This window comes from Ochotona princeps, chromosome 8, assembly GCF_030435755.1.
Source record: "Ochotona princeps isolate mOchPri1 chromosome 8, mOchPri1.hap1, whole genome shotgun sequence".
In the NCBI taxonomy this organism is placed as follows: Eukaryota; Metazoa; Chordata; class Mammalia; order Lagomorpha; family Ochotonidae; genus Ochotona; species Ochotona princeps.
The window spans coordinates 64,776,786-64,793,262 of record NC_080839.1 but is presented as its reverse complement, the minus strand read 5'-3'; the positions used below and the strand labels follow the sequence as shown (position 1 = coordinate 64,793,262).

At 52.8% G+C, this 16,477-nt stretch overlaps 1 protein-coding gene across 1 annotated transcript in view; it reads right to left on the bottom strand.

Moving 5' to 3' along the window:
* The window catches only part of DTNB (dystrobrevin beta), a 231,820-nt gene extending 229,418 nt beyond the window's left edge, over positions 1-2,402 (bottom strand). Inside the window, exon 1 of the mRNA XM_058668190.1 lies at positions 2,167-2,402. The gene's annotated coding sequence lies outside the window, so the exon portion shown is untranslated. The remainder of the gene's footprint in view (positions 1-2,166) is intronic.
* Between the last annotated feature and the right edge of the window lie 14,075 nt (positions 2,403-16,477).

The following is a 16,477-nucleotide window of genomic DNA, read 5'->3' as shown; positions in this document are numbered from 1 at the left end:
CTGTAACTCCACCTTTCAAAATAAAAATAAGTAATTCAATCTTAAAAAAGAAAAGCAAACAGCAACCTGGGTCCACAGCCACCAATTATGATTTAAAAATGCAAACTGCTCTAACCCAGCATTTCTTTCTCATTCACTATGGTGATGGTCACTAACAAGAAAATGTTTAACAAAATCCAATGCTGTGCCAGAAAGAAGGGATAAGGCAGTGAGGAGAGTTCCAGAAGCTCCCTACCTCCCACTGCAGAAAGGTCTCAAACACATGCAGTTAGGGGGCCATGACTATATACATGAAAATGCAGAGAAAGGTCTGGAAGAGTCATTGGGAGCCTGGGGCTGCTGGGGATGCACCAGCAGGGCGTCTCTTATTCTGTCTGTGCTCTCTGGATCCTTGACCTGCAAGCGTGCCTTCCGAACCACAGCACGGAGTCTACAACACATGCTGCAGGCACCACCATGCACCACGCACGGGGCAATCACAGCACAGAGCTGGCACAACCAGATGTAATCAGAAGTAAAGAGGGGGCAGGGAGGGACTGCAAACCAGCAGGAGGGAACTTTTCTAGGGAGGTGGAAATTTCCATAGCTTGCCTGGGATGGTGGTTAAAAGTTTGTATGGTTTTCAAAACAACTGACTGCGCATGAGAAACACCTGCCCTGTAGCACAGGTAGGCTGTACAGAGATGAGGTTCATTTCCATGGAGTAAACATGGGGTGATGAGAGTCCAGAAGACGGTTTCTGTCCCAAACTGCAGAAACGAGATGCCCTCAAACAGGAACTGTCCAACGCCTGCTGGTTGCATCCTTAGCTCTCAGTCCTGGGGGAAAAGAACCCTGCTCAAGGCTCACACCAAGATGCCAGGTCTCTGCTAATAGTGCCCATATTGTCTACGTAAGGACACAAACTCTGAGAAGTTATCAGCAAAGATGCAAGTAAGTGTGAAGGTAAGATGCTACTGGTTCTACATCTAATTTCCCAACTCTTGGTAGAAACTTTGTGTCTGGCACAGGAGACACCCCAGAACCCTGCCAGTACTACGTTGAATGCACAACACTCCCCCTTCGCTGCCACACCAAGGCAACTCCACTTGTGTCTGATAAAAATCCTCAGAGAACTCATAAAAGGTCAAGTTTTCACCTGGCAGACAAAGTAACCCAACAGGCACTGCAACCCGGAGAACTCCAAGAGCAGCCTGGGGCTGAGCAGCCCAGCACCCCGATGGAGGCCTGAGCCAAGGACAGAGACCGCCCCACATCACCACCACCACCATAATCACCACGGCTCCTGCTGCAGACCAGAGCTGGGTGGGGGGAGCGCTCAGGGCACAGAAGATGGGGAGGGAAAGCGGGGAGTTTCTCTCAGACCTCCCCCCCACCCCGGGCCAGGAGCGAGCCACAGAAAGGCAACACACGTGCTGGCCCTGGGCCACCTCGCACTTCCAGGACCGTGACTTCGAGGGACACGGAGGTCCCCAGGCCATCTGCAGCACCAGACCCTGTGTACCACGCAAGCGGAGCCCTACCGCTGCCTAAGGATCCAGGAGTCACCTCCATCCCTCCCGCACCCGCGGCTGCGAGCGGGGAGCGGGCGCACCGCCCCAGTCTGGCCAGCCAAGAGGGGGAACTTCCTTTCTCCTTCCAAGTTTCCTGGGCCCCTCTCTCCTCCTGTAATCACCCACCCCCATCCCCGGGTGCCGCCCCCAGCCTTGTGAGACCTTCCCGCTCCACGCCACAAATCCGCAACCTCCGGCTCCCTACATCCCGCAGAGACCCGCGCAAGACCGGGCGCCAGCCGCGCGACTCCCGGCTGCTTTGTGTCTCACCCGCAGCAGACCCGGTGCCAATGGGCAGCCGTCGACGGAGCCGGGCCCGGGCCCAGGGGGACTCCCCGACCGGGCGGCCCCGGGCCGGCAGGTTCCCTCCGAGGCCGCCCAAGCGAGTGGCGCTCTGGGGACGACCAGGGAAAGACTCCCTCCCGGCCGCCAGGGCCTGGCCTCCTCACCTGCCCGCTGCCAGGACCTGCCGCGCTCGCCCCCCGCCCCGCGCGGCCGGCTCGGCCAGCAGCAGCCGCGCGCCCCGGCACCCCCGCCACAGCCGGGCCCCGCTGCAGCCACCCCGATCGCCGAGCCCCGGCTCCCGCAGCAGCCCCCGCGGACGCCCCCACACCTGGCTCGCTGCCCGGCCCAAGCTCCGGGCGTCAGCAAGGGCTCCGCGCGGCCGCAGCCTCCACGGCGTCTCCGGCCCGGCCCCCTTCGCCTGAGGCGGCGGCAGCGGCAAGCGCCGGCTCAGGCCCCGGAGCCGCCCCCGCGGCGAACGTTCTCCGCGCCAGCCAGCGCCGCCTCCTGCCCGGCACGCGCAGAGAGCCCGCCCCGGTGCGAGGGCGAGGGCGCGGGCGCGAGGCGCAGGGGCGGGTGCGCGCGCCGCCGGCGGGGAGCGCGCGGCCGGGGGCGGGGCTTCCGCCGGGCGGGGGCCGGAGGGGTTTGTCGGGGGGCGGGACGCGCTCCTCAGACCCCGCCCCGCTCTGGAACCGCGCGCCCAGCACGCGCGCGGGGCGCTGGGGACGCTGCCACGGACCCGGGCACCTGCGGGGTCCCGGGGAGCACGGGACGAGGCGGGCGCAGCTGTCCACACCCTGTTTCCCTGGTGGAAAGGAGAGGGTGAAGGGGAGACTGCGGTCCCGGTCGCTGGTCGCCTGGCGCACAGCCAAGTGAGCAACCCTGGCATGGGAACCCGAGGCCAAGTCGGTCCATCAGATGGAGAAGTCGGGGCGGATCCACAGAAAGTCCCTGGTGAAAAACGGGAAGAGAGGTGCTTCGAACCCTGGAAAGGAACTTAGACCCTGGAGCCTGCACCGCCACCTTCTCTTCAGACTGCTGTGGCTGAAGGGAAGAGGCTGTCCCTGAAGGCTGCGCCCCACCCTGTGGGAGCATCCAAAGGGTAGGACACTGTTGAAGAAATGGGCAGGTGTCACTTGGTGTGTTTGCTCCATTGACTGACATCAAGGGCATTTCAGTGTGTGAGCTGGGCTTTAGTCCCTGCTGGGCCTGGCAGGGTCCCCTCCTCCCTTGTGGGAGTGCCCAGTCCTACTCTGACCTCCATTTCCTATCCAGCTCCCTGCATTGTGCGCCTCTGGGAAGCAATCTGCTGGCCCTGATGCCTGGGTCCTGACTTCCCCACCTGCAGGAGCAGCAGGGAGCTCCTGGCTTGGGACTGGACTGACTGCAGCAAGCATTTGGGGAGTGAGCCAGGAAACAGAAGGTACCCCCATCTGTGCCTTTTAAGTTTAAAAAAAAAATTAAATCAACATTTTTTAAAAGCTAATAATTGAAAAATATATAGCGGCTAAACTGAGGCCTACCAAGCCAGCATCCCTTATGCTCGTTGCTTAGAGTCGGACCGGCCCCACCTGCAGCTTACTGCTGTGCACCTGGGAAAGCACAGAGAATGGCCTGTTTCAGCTCTGCTACCTATGTGGGAGACCTGGGTGAAACTCCTGGTTCCTGTCTGATCTGGCCCAGCCCCAAATGCTGCGGGTCATTTGGAGAGTGAGCCAGTGGGTGGAAGTCTCTCTCTCTGCCCCTCTTGTCTATGTAACTGTATATCAAATAAGTTAAGTAAATCTTTTAAAAAGAGAGATGTTGCAAGTTGACAAAATCTATCCCAAAAATGAGTCAGAGGCAGACTTTTGGAAGCTCAGGGGTGTTTATTCACCGGGCAGTGGACTGTCCCACACCACCACAAGTGGGAGAGGGGAGTAGCCCCCAATGGCCGCTATTAGGGGGTTTTAAGCACACGCTGGGATGAAAAAGTATCCAATCACCTAAGCTGGTATTGGCACAATGTGACCAAGGGAGAACTGTCGGGAATTCTTATCTTTCTGCAGGTTGGGCACTCTTCCTCCCAGGGTTGTAAAAGGCCTGTGTTTTGACCTGGGCAGTCATGGGAAACTTTATAGCTGAGTGCTAATCTGAAGCTAAGGGGAAGGTCAACCACCTGCAATCCAACTGCCAGGCACCATTAACAGTAACAATAACACCATTGGTTATGTTAAGCTATCCAAATGGGCAAGTGTTTATACAGACTAGGAGCTGCATACTGCTTGGTAGAGGGGAGCTCAAGCAAGCCAGCAAGCCTGGTTTACAGAAGTTAGTTTTGCAGCTAGCCAAGTTTTAAAGTAGACAGTAGATGTCTTTCTAATATTGTGGTTCCACATCTGTCCTCACAGAACACTTGTTTTTGTGCTCATCCTGAAACTCATGTAGACTTACAGGGCCTGGCAAACTGATGCCATTTTCAATTTGGGGAGCTGTCTCAAAAAAGAAAGTGGTGACGCCCCTTCTGTGTCCTTTTAGCTCCTGCTGCTGTTTTCCCCCACCCGCCCCCCATTTTTTCTTAAAAGTTATTTGTACTCACCTGTATCTTCCCTGGGGCTTCCTGCTTCCCTGTCCCATACCCCCACCATGGCATTGCACTGCCCTCAATCACAAGTGGCTTCTTTGACACCCCCCATTATGCCACATTCCTTTATTTAAAAATAGAGAAAGTTCAGGTAAGTCTGAGCAGCAACACAGCATGGGTGTTTGGGTCCCCATGCTGGCCCAGACTTCCTGCTGGGGATCCTAGTTCCCCGTACAGTGCTGCTGGTTTGGGGGAGGGTCCTGGGCTTGTGGGCAGCCAGTGTGCCATGTGGCGCCAGGCTCTGCCTGCTGGCCACCCAGCGGCGAGCTCTAGGGTCTTGGGAATATGGAATTACTGCCTAAGGACATCCATGGATAAGGCCACAGTATGTGTAGGCAAGGAGCAAATCCTGAGGGACACCCAACGACAGGGCCACTGTACTTGCAGGTAAGCGAGAAGACTGAGACCTGGTGATTTGGAAGGGAGAGACCTGAAGATATTTTTGAGTCAGGCTGATGCACCAGCCCGCCTGGATGTCCTGGTTGGGCTTGTTAGCATGGAACATTGCTGACCACCACACACCAGCACACACGTAAACTATGGCTTGGGCCTGTCTGTCAGGGCTAGATCCCAGTACCTGACAGTGAGTGTCAGATCAGGGATGGGCCACATTAGACTGGGCACACAAGAAAACCAGGTCCAGGGGTGCATTCTGTGGAGGATATGTGGGCCCAACCTTATGGAACCACAAGTCCTGCTTATTAGCTTGAGAGTTGGGATGGTGATGGGCTGAGCTAGGCATGACCATAAAACTCACTAATGTTCACCAATGCTGGGGCTGGGAACAAGCTGGGCAGATCCAGGCTGCAGCACCTGCATGAGCACCCTAAAACAGGGGGTGAGATGGGCTGGGCCACACCAGCTCATACAAAGGCCAGGACGGATGGGGCAGGACATGTTGGGTAAGGGCCAACCACCCACTGGTATGCTTGAGATCTGGGTCTGGGAGTGGCCTGAGTGGGGGAACCTGGAAAGCTCCCCTAGTGGGTCATAGCTTAGTCTGATGAGCATGTGGTCCAGGCTTGGGTGTTGGGCAGGCTGGGCAGGGTAGCTCCATCTGTCGATAAGTATGTGGGTTGGTTTTAGAAGGGGCAAACCATAACCCACTGGCAAGTGCAGAAAACAGGATGGAGTGCAGGTCATGTTTGCATGAGTCATGGATGAGAGCAGACTGAGCAGGGTCAGTTTGCAGCACCCACCAGTGAGAATTCGGACTGAGGGCTTGCTGGGCCAAGCCAGGCTATAGCATCCAAAGGCAAAGGCCAAGTTAGGGAAAGGGCTATGCCAAGCTGGGTCAGAGCAACCATTGGCACACGTGAGATCTGTGGCTTGGATCAGGCCTGGATGGAGAGCCAAGGGGACGCCCTGGCTGGGTTGTGGGTCCCACTGGTGAGCATGGGAGTCATAGTATTGAATGCAGTCTGGTCGGGATATGGAAGTAGTCTCCCTCATCATGAATGTGGACTGCCTCTGGGGCATGCAAAACTGGGCTAGACTCCCAACACCCGTTGGAGCTCATGAGAACCAGGATGGGTGTAGGATGGGCTGGGCTAGGTCTCTGTTCCTGCTGAGCCATGTGTGAGCTGTGTATGGGTTTGGACCAGGCTAGGCTAGGCTGTACGCCCAACAATAAGAACCAGAATGGATGAGGGCTGGCCAGGAAAGACCACTGTTCCTGCTAGGACAGGAGATGGACTAAGTAGGGCTGGCCTATGAACCCACCAGTGTGTGCACTGGGAGAGGTTCTGATGCAGGAGTTTGGCAACTCTGTCAGGATACAGTCGCTGCAGGTGAACCAAGAAAGGGAACAGCCCAGACTAGGCCAGGTTACAGTACGCATGCATGGGCCTACCTTTGGCTCAGGTCTGGGGTGAGCCTGACTGGACCAGTTGATATCACCCACTGGCAAATGCCAAGGTGAGGCAGGCCATAACAAACTGGGCCACAGCACCCAACCAGCACACGTGAGACCTGGGAAAGAGTGGGCAAATCCAGTGAGGGGGCTGCAGGGAGATCTCCTGCTGGGCCATTATTCCCACTGGTGAGTGTGAAAGTTGGGGTCAGGGGCAGACCAGGCTGGGCAGGGCTACAACACCTGTTGGCCTGCACGTGAGCTATATCAGGGACAAGCCAGGCTGGGCAGACCATACCTACTGGTACATGCATAAGCCAAAGGGGGTGAGGGTTGGCTGGGCTTTGCCACAGCATTAGCTGGCAGATGCTGGCACGGTGGGGGGTGGAAACTCTGTAGAGTTAAACTGCAGAATCACCTAGAGAGTGCAAAATCCGGGAGTGGGAACGGGCTCAATAGGGAAACAGTGGGCACCTCCCTCTTGGTTAGTCACTTCGACTGGCGATAAAGAGAACGAGGACTGGGGCAGGCAAGGCTAGACAGGGATTGGCACCCACCAGCTCACGTATGGGCTGGATAGTGGGGCTGGTTGGGCTGAACTAGGCTTCAAAGCCCAATGATACAAAAAAGAACTCAATGGGATGTGGGACCGTCAGGACCAGTAGTCTGCTGTACATACCGACAAGCACAGGAACCAGGGCAGGAGGCAGACCTGGCAGGGTTATTGTGGGTCGCTCTGACTAGGCTACAACTCCCACTGGTTTGCATGGGAACTGAGTATGCAGTAGGCAGCATTGGGCTAGACATCCTCACTCATTAGTTTGCATAGAAGATAGGGCTGGAGACAACTGACCCAGCAAATGCAACTAACAGTGTGCGCTTAAGCCGATTTGGACAAGAAGCTGTGCCAGGCCCTGTATTGGCATGCACATACAAGAATCAGGTCTGGGATCACCTCAGATGAAGTTTCTTTGGGATTCCCCCCAAATGAACCACTGGACTCAAAACTCCAACCAAGGAGGAAGTTGCAGTTTCCATGGAATGAATGTGTCAGAGCTGGGCCTCCTCAGTAGCTTAGATGGAGCAGTGGACAGCATATCCAGATGCAAATGGAGGATTTGGCAGTACACTGGAGCCCGCAGAGGACACCTGGTACCATAACAGAGGACAGAGGACAGAACAAATTGATCAACTACCCCAGCCAAGAGTTGGCAGTGAATACCTGAGCAAACGGAGACTCTAAGGTGAACTATGTCAGCTGGTGGATTCTGGAGAGATTTCATCGTGACTGGAGTGACAAGATTGGCAGCAAATCAGAACAGTTGAACTATCAAAACCACTTGAGCGGGACCCTCGGAGCATGCCCCACAATGGGGACCCTGCAATGGTTGGGAGGCTGGGTGTGGCTTCTTCCTTTATCTCTCCTGGAGGGGAAATACAGGAAGAAAAAAAGAGAATGTCAAAACAATGATCTCACCCACTTCCCTCTAGCCCTTGACCCTTCACACCCTAATCAAATATGTAAAAAGTATCAAAAATAAAATTTATACAATTTTAAAAATTAATAAAGAAATAAATGAAAAAATGGAGAAAGAGGGCCTAGCACAGTAATCTAGTGGCTAAAGTCCTTGCCTTACATGTGCCAAGATCTCACATGGGCGCCAGTTCTAATCCCGGCTACTCCACTTCCCATCCAGCTCCCTGCTTGTGGCCTGGGAAAGCAGTGGAGGACGGCCCAAAGCTTTGGGACTCTGCACCCATGTGGGAGACCTGGAATAAGCTCCTGGCTCCTGGCTTTGGATCAGCTCAGCTCTGGCCATTGTGACCACTTGAGGAATGAATTAGTGGATAGAAGATCTTCCTCTGTCTCTTCTCCTCTCTGTATATCTGCCTTTCCAATAAAAATAAATAAATCTAAAAATAAAATAAAATTTTTTATTAAATACAGAGTTTCCAGTTGTCAGTTCATTCCTGCAGAACAGGGACAGGCCAAAGCCAGGTGCCAAGAATTCAATCCAGATCTCTACAATACATGAGCAAGGGCTCATGTACTCGGGCCATCGCCTGCTGCCTCCCAGGATGCTCCTCAGCAGGAGACTGGAGTCACCAATGGAGGCTGGGCTCCAACCCAAGCTCTCAGGCGTGGGATGCAGGCTGGAGTCTTAATTAGTGGGCCCAGGCACCCGCATTCGCACCCAGCACTGAGTCCTTGTGTTCTCAGCAGACTCAATAGCATGTGACAAGCACAGAACACTTCGCTGCTTTTGAAACCATCTTAACCTCACAGTGTGACTTCGTTCTCCACCCTCTGACCGCACCTCAGGCCCTGTTCTCAGCTCATTTCACACCATGTGCTCTGCCTGGATCCTGGATCTTGTCACTCCCTATGCAGATCAGCAACTCCCCTGGGTCTCGTCTCTGGCTCAGACCACGACGTCATGTGCTGTGTGTACAGAAACCTCCCAGACCTCCCTGACCTGCTTGTCCTAGAGACAGCTGGAGCTCCAGGGTCTACTAATCCTTAGCATCACTCTCAACCCAGCTGTCCAATTCAAAGCCTAAAAATTCTGTCCCCTTCCATATACCCAGCAACCACTAAGTCCCCATTACTTCCACCTCATAACTTTTTGCCACTACCCCCTACTCTAATGCACCAACCTTTTCTCTGTCTCCCTCCTACAATGTAGTCTTGTTCCTTGAATCCAGGAAAATGCAAACTCATACTAGAGTACTTACTTACCAGCATGGCAGAAGTTGTACAATCTGACAATTCCAAGTGATAAGCAGTGATGCTGAGAATCTAACTGGGTTGCCAAGGCTTCCTCAGTTAGGATTCAGCAGACCTTATATACAACAATTCCACACCAGAGACACCCACGACACAGGCAACAAGAGCTTTGTGTAAAACGGTAAGGTAAAATAATAATAATAATAAGGCAGAGTATTAAAAATAGTCCAGTGTCCAAGAGAAGAAGAAATGGATCAGTTACTCATGTCTCCACAGCAGATCTAAAGATCGCAGCAAAGATGGAAGACCTGCAGGTGCATTCCGCAGCTTTTGTAATGAAGGGTGTGAGATGCCCAAACTATAAGCAAATGGTAAATCCAGGAGGGGAAGCATACCCTAAGAGGAACACTTAGGCAAATGACCCTGGCTGCCATTATTCATGTTTTGTTTCTTGGAGGGATGTCTTTGACATTTCATAAATTCCTTCATATGTGTAAAATGTCATATTTTAAAACAGCAGAGGTGTGTGTGTGTGTGTGTGTGTGTGTGTTATGGTCCCTGAGTGTAACACAGGATGAATGGGCCTGGTGCGAGAGCCTAATGGTTAAATCCTTACCTTGCATCTTCCAGGATCCCAAAACAGGTGCCAGTTTGTATGTTGGCTGTTCCACTTCCATCCAGCTCCCTGCTTGTGGCCTGAAAAAAAAACAGTAGAGGATCTTTCTCTCTGCATCTCCTTCTCTCTGTAGATCTGCCTTTCCAATGGAAAAAAAAAATCTTAAAAAAATTTTTAGAAAAATGATGAATATAAGTCAAATAGCAGTAGGGGGATATCTCAGGGAAAGGATTAAGAATTACTTCAATGGGGCCCGGCGGCATGGCCTAGTGGCTAAAGTCCTCACCTTGAACGCACCGGGATCCCATGTGGGCGCCGGTTCTAATCCCGGCAGCTCCACTTCCCATCCAGCTCCCTGCTTGTGGCCTGGGAAAGCAGTCGAGGACGGCCCAAAGCTTTGGGACCCTGCACCCGCATGGGAGACCCGGAAGAGGTTCCTGGTTCCCGACTTCGGATCGGCACAGCACCGGCCGTTGCGCTCACTTGGGGAGAATCATCGGAGGGAAGATCTTCCTCTCTGTCTCTCCTCCTCTCTGTGTATCTGACTTTGTAATAAAATAAATAAATCTTTTTTAAAAATAAAAAATAAAAAGAATTACTTTAATGTTTTTTGTATGTGTGTTTGTATCTTCAAAATTATCTCAGATGAACATGTACTTTTTCAGAAGCAGGGAAAAATGTTTTCAAAACCCTTTCCATGCTGTGCTAGAATCTGTTCTGTTTTCATTCTTAGCCTAAACATCCAAGTCTTGATTACCATGGTTATAAATGATCTGGAGAGGAGGTGCATGGTGGAGCGGCCGAGGTCATGTAAGACTCCAGGTTAGACCAGGTGATGTACTGAGTGGTGGGAATGAAACATACACATCAGAGCTGCATGGAGGGGCAGACACCTGCCAGCCAAGTGTCAGTCAGGCAAAAGGAAGTCATTTCACAAACCTGAAAAGCATTGCTTGAAATGACAAAGCCATTGCCCAGCCTGTCCCAGCATCCAGCCTTCTCCCGCTAACATCTTCTGATCCCTCCACAACTCCTTATAATACACAGACAATAGTTCCAGAAGGAAAACGCCATGAGTGCATCCTGGTTATCAAATTATAGCAAATGGACACTGCAGTGCGTGTCACTCTGTTCCCTGCTGCCTACAGGTGTCATAGCAGGCCTGGAAAGGGTCCAGTAGAGATTGATTAAAATGAGCAGCAAAAGAGCTTTATGGGATGACAAGCTAGAGCCAAATTTCTTAAGAAAAGGGCAAGAACTCAGAACCACTAATGCATTCCAAGACCCCAGCAGATGCCTGACCCTTTGCGAGCTACCAAACTCTTTTTTGACTGTGTTTTCCACGTGCCTACCTGTGATACAGTGTAATTCATAATATAGTCACAGCAGTAGATTAGCAACAGTCATGAACAAAGGGCATGATTTCAAATACAGTACAACAAAATTTCCAGCTTCACTTCTCTTACATATTGGAGCCATCATGAAGTCAAATACCGGCTTCCTGAGCACAAGCATGGTACAACAGTGTAGCTGATAGTCCAGGTGGCTATGGAGTGAGTGACCAGAGACAGAGAATACATTGGGAGGCCCTGGGCACAAGGAAGATTCTCGTTCATAGCAGGATGGAGCAAAATCGGGCAAGGTTTCACTACACTGCCCAGAATGGTGAGGAATTGAAAACATGAGTTATTTCTAGAATTTTCCATTTGCTATTTTTGGACCACAGTTGACCCCAGGTAACTGATACTGTGAAAAGTCAAACTATGGTGAAAGGGAGGCTACTGAATGCCAAGGTGTACCCAACCATAACACAGACCTAGTCAGAAAAGATTTATTTATTTACAGAGATAGATCTTCCATCCACTGATTAACTCACCTAAATGACCACAATGGCTGGGGCTGGAGCAGGCTGAAGCCAGGAGCCTGAAACTCCATCCAAATCTTCCACGTGGACCCAATGACTTGGGGCTGTCTGCTGCTATTCCTCCCAGGTGCATTAACAGGGAGCTGAATCAAAAGTGGAGCAGCTGGGACAGTGTCCATATCCAATGCCGGCAGCAGCTTTACCCAGTACACGGTGACACTCACCGGATCTGGTGCCAACAGTTGCTGTGGGTAGATACAGGAGACAAAGCAGGAAGAAGTCAAGCAGAAGTTGCTGTTTCGCCTGATAGACAGCAGTTTGGAAATCCTTCCCCCTGCAGGCTGAATCAGTGATTCTCCATTTTGTCCAAGCCTGTGGTGAGGAGGGTACAAAACACTACCTGGGTTAGGGAGGGAGTGGGGAGGCCTGGCAGGTGGAGAGGGCTGTAGGGAGGGGCTGGCAGGTGGAGGGGAGTGTGTGGGAAGGGTTAGCATGTGAAGGGGCTTGTGGGAGGAAATGGCAGGTGGAGAGGAGCTGTAGGGGAGGGCTGGCAGGTGGAGAGGACTGTAGGGAGGAGCTGGCAGGTGGAGGGGACTGTGGGGGAGGGGCTGGCAGGTGGAGAGATTGTGCTAGATGGCAGGACCCACCCCTTACCCTCCAGGATGTGGTGCAGATTTTGAATCTGTGACCAGGTACTTGGGGAACCTTGACAAGAGGAACTTTGGGAAACTAACTTCCGTGAGCTGCAACTGTGTTTCCCAACAAACCTGCCCTTGGTGTCAAGTTGAAAGGTGGCTCAGGCTGGGCAGGTTACTGGACTTCTCCCAAGGTGTATCTGTTCTTCCATCAGGGGACTGGCCGCCCTCCAGCTGCACTGTGCAAAGCTCATGAGGGCAGAGGCCGCAGGGCATCCAGACCTCCAAGAAGTACCTGCAGAGGCAACCCAAAAACCAAGGCATGCCAGAAGAGGTATCTAAGAGATGTGGGGTATCTACCAAAAGCTACTGCATATGTGATATTGTCAGACACCTGAGAAGTATGTTGACGAAACTCCCTACACCGACCCAGGTCCAGGCCTTCTCCACCTGGCTACAGGACAACCATTGGATCTGCTTTTGAAAATCACCTCCAGCTGGGCCCCACCTTCAATCAAGGAAATGTGGTAAAAGTGAACCCAAGCCATACCAAGTGCAAACGTCGTGGCGAGCCGAGGGGTGGGCGCCTCCAGTAAGCATTAAACAGTTCTGGTACTGGCGGTTGTGAGGGGCTGGGGCAGAAGCTGCGAAGACAGTGCTGCTGGGGAGGGAACTGGGGTTTGTGCCTGGGGACTGTCACCCTGCCCCTGCTGGAGGCCCAGAGGCTGGAAGGACCTGGCTGTCGCCAGATCGCCCAGGCCAGCCTTAGCAAACGAGCTCATGTGAGGTGCTTAGCAAACTAAGGTCATGTGAGGGAGGAAGGAGCAGAGAGCTCAATGTCCCTCCTTCTTCTTCCGGGCTGTGGGAAGCCAGCCCGACGCGGGGAAAGGAGGGAAGGGGTTTTCCAGGCGCTGACGCTGGGCTGTTCCTATTTCCTCCCTGTTTTCACATCTTTGTTTCTCCAGGGTTACGAATGGGGGAGGGGGCATTTGGTGCAGCTTAGGACACCCACAGCACACAGCAGCACGCCCTGAATCCCAGCCTGGCTCCATTCCTGCTTTCAACTTCCTGCTAACGCGCATCCTGGGAAGCAGTTGGGTTGTAGCCACCCCACATGGGAGGCTTGGATGGCGTTCCAGGCTCCTGCCTCCTGCCTGGCCCAGCCTGGGTTGCTGCATATATTTGGAGAATGTTTTTCTGGCTTTCATAAATAAATACATAAAAAATATTTTTAAAAAAATCACTCATTTTTTCCTCATGGTGGGGTTTGCCTTTCGGCTTAGCCTGTACACCATGCTGCTACCCCTTTTCTTGCCCTCAAAACCAACTCTCTGAGGGCCAGTTTGTTTTAGTAAAACAGGACCTTAATTATTATTACTTTCATTTTACTTGAAAGACACACCGGCAGAGATGGTCCATCTGCTGGCTGGCTCTCCGCTGTCCACAACAGCGCAGGACCAGGCCAAGGGCAGGGACCCAGAACTCCGTTTCCCACACAGGTGGGCAGGGGACTGAGCACCTGGGCCATCATCTGCTGCTTTCCAGGATGTATTATCAGGAAGCTGAATCTGAAAGCTGAGTAGCTGGGACTCGAACTCAGGGACTATGGTAAGGGATGGGAGTCTCTCAAGGGGTGACTCAGCTGGTACACCACACGCTTACCTCTTCCTAGTCTGAGTCTTCAGGTGGTTCTGAGGCACTGGAGTGATCTTGGGGCACACTCAGGGAGCTTTGTGGCTTCATTTCAGGTCACATTAAAAGTCCCACAAGCCAACATTGTGGCACAGTAGAACTCCAGCATCCCACCTGGTCACCGGTTCGAGTCCTGGCTGCTCTGCTTCTGATCCAGCTCCCTGCTACTGCCTGAGAAAGTAGCAGAAGACGGCCCAAGGCCTTGGGCCCCTGCACCCACGTGGGAGATCCTAGTGGAGTTCCAGGCTCCTGGCTTCAACAGCTTCAGGTCCTACCTGTTGCAGTCATTTGGGAGTGAACCAGTGGATGGAAGCTCTCTGGCTGTCATTCTGCCTTTCAAATAAATGAAACTTTACCAACAACAGCAACAACAAAAAATCAAGACAACTTGTCCAATGTGGATTAGAACTACAGTTTCCCTAGAAAACCTCCTCCTTTTTCTCATAGGGAGATGTAATCTTTGGCCAGGATTTGGGAGCAAAAAGTATGGGTCAGAATGGAAAAAATAGCCCCTTCCCCAGTTCCTATCCAGGCTCCCAGTAGGAATGAGCATGGGCTGCAGTCCCCTAGTGTACCCAACCTCCAGCTCCCGGGCAGGCCACCCACGCGCGGCTGCTGTTCCCTGCGCTCTGGGCTGCTGTGCGACCTCTACTCCGCCTCCTTCCTATCCCCCTTGGAAAGCGTCCTTCTGTATAAAGGGGGGAAATCCCCGAGCGAAACCCCGGTGGTCCACTGCATACTAATAAGCGAGCATGTGCGGCTTTGGCACGTGTGTCAGCTACCAGCTCACCTCATCCTTGCTGGTTCTCCACCTCCACAACCTGCTCATGCTCACCCACACATGCAACATTCGTCTCCCATCGTGTGCATCCCACGGCGGCAAACCTTAGATGCTCTGCACCTGCATCAGCCCATTGCCTCCATCAGGATCAGTCCTAACCCGTCCCAGGGCCCAACTCCAACACCACCTCCTCCTGGGAGACTACCTTTTTTTTAAAAAAAGATTTTATTTATTTATTTTTTTTGTAAAGTCAGATATACAGAGAGGAGAAGAGATAGAGAGGAAGATCTTCCATGTGATGATTGATTCCCCAAGTGGCCACAGCGGCTGGAGCTGAGCCAATCCAAATCAAGGAGTCCAGAGCCTGGAGCCTCTTCCAAGTCTTCCATGCAGGCTCAGGATCCCAAGGCTTTGGGCTATCCTCAACTGCTTTCCCAGGCCATAGGCAGGAAGTTGGATGGAAAGCAGGGCTGCTGGGATTAGAACTGGCACCCATATGGGATCCTGGTGCGAGGACTTCAGCTGCTAGGCTGCCGCACTGGGCCCAGGGAGACTGTCTACTTGGAGTTCCCCTCACTCTGTTCTGATCCCTTCTGTGTTGCATCTGCTTCGCGTTTGGACCTGAGTGATGAGGCTGCTTTTCTGCATCTGTCGCCCGGGCAGCCTGTTCCACCCACTGTACCTGTTCTGCTTTCTTAAAGAAACATCAAGTTCTATGGTGCTCAAGGCTGAGCAGATGACAGCATGGCCACCAGTGAAGAGAGGCAGGAAGGAAAGGGGGCATAGAACATTACTTGGCAGTACCTGATGAGAGAAGTTTAGACAGTGCGCTGAACTGAAGCAGCTTTCTCCAGAGATTCCATGATGTGTCTTTTGCCAAAGGGCTAAGAGAGCATTAAAAAAAGAGACCTCTTCAGGGCCTGGTGTTATGGCCCAGTGGGTTAAGTTGCCACCTACAAAGTCAGCATCCCATCTATGAGCACCAGTTCAAATCCCAGCTGCTCCGCTTCCAAGCCAGCTCTCTGCTCCTGTGCCTGGGAAAGCAGCAGAGGCTGGCCCAAGTCCCAGGCCCCTGTCAGCCACGTGAGAGACCCAGGTGGAATTCCAGATTGGTGGTTTCAGTGAAGCCCAGCTCCAGCCACTGAGGCCCGTTTTGGGAGTGAACCAGTAGATGGAAGAGCACTTGCCCCTCACCCCCCTCTGCCTTTAAGCAAGTAAAAAAAAAAGAGAGAGAGAGAAAAGAAAAAGACAGAAAGAAAATAGACTCATTCAGTCTAGTGCCCTGGATGGGGTAGACAGCCACAGAATCGGTACCGGTGAATCCTGCCACAGCTGGTTTCTGTGGTCAGGTACCAAGAGGTGTGTCCCCCTCCCCCACTGACCTGCCTTGGCCACATCACTTACAGCAACAGGACACAAACAAAGACTGAAGGCCCAGGAGGGTTGCTGTCTTGGCACATGGCAAAATGACTACCAGCCGTGCCTACCCAGACCAATGGAGGCTGAGCAGCCTTGGAAGGAACACGAAGGCCTGCGCAGCTGGTCTGCGACTACTGCCAGGCCTAGGACCAGGGCCGTCGTGGGGGCACTCCGGCGGCCCCTAAACAGGAATCCTTTGACCTGCCATGGTTTCAGTTACCCACAGTCAATCATGATCCAGACTTATGCATGGAAATTTCCAGAAATAGACAATGCCTGAATTTCCAGCTGGAAGCTTAAATGACTGCCGTGTCAGGTGAATCCACGCTGGGGATCCTTCCTGCCCTGGGTTATTACAGGATGCAAGTATCAAGTACATTGTCTGCTTTATGATTAGTGATGGCTGTTCATGTGCATTGTTCCCCATTTATA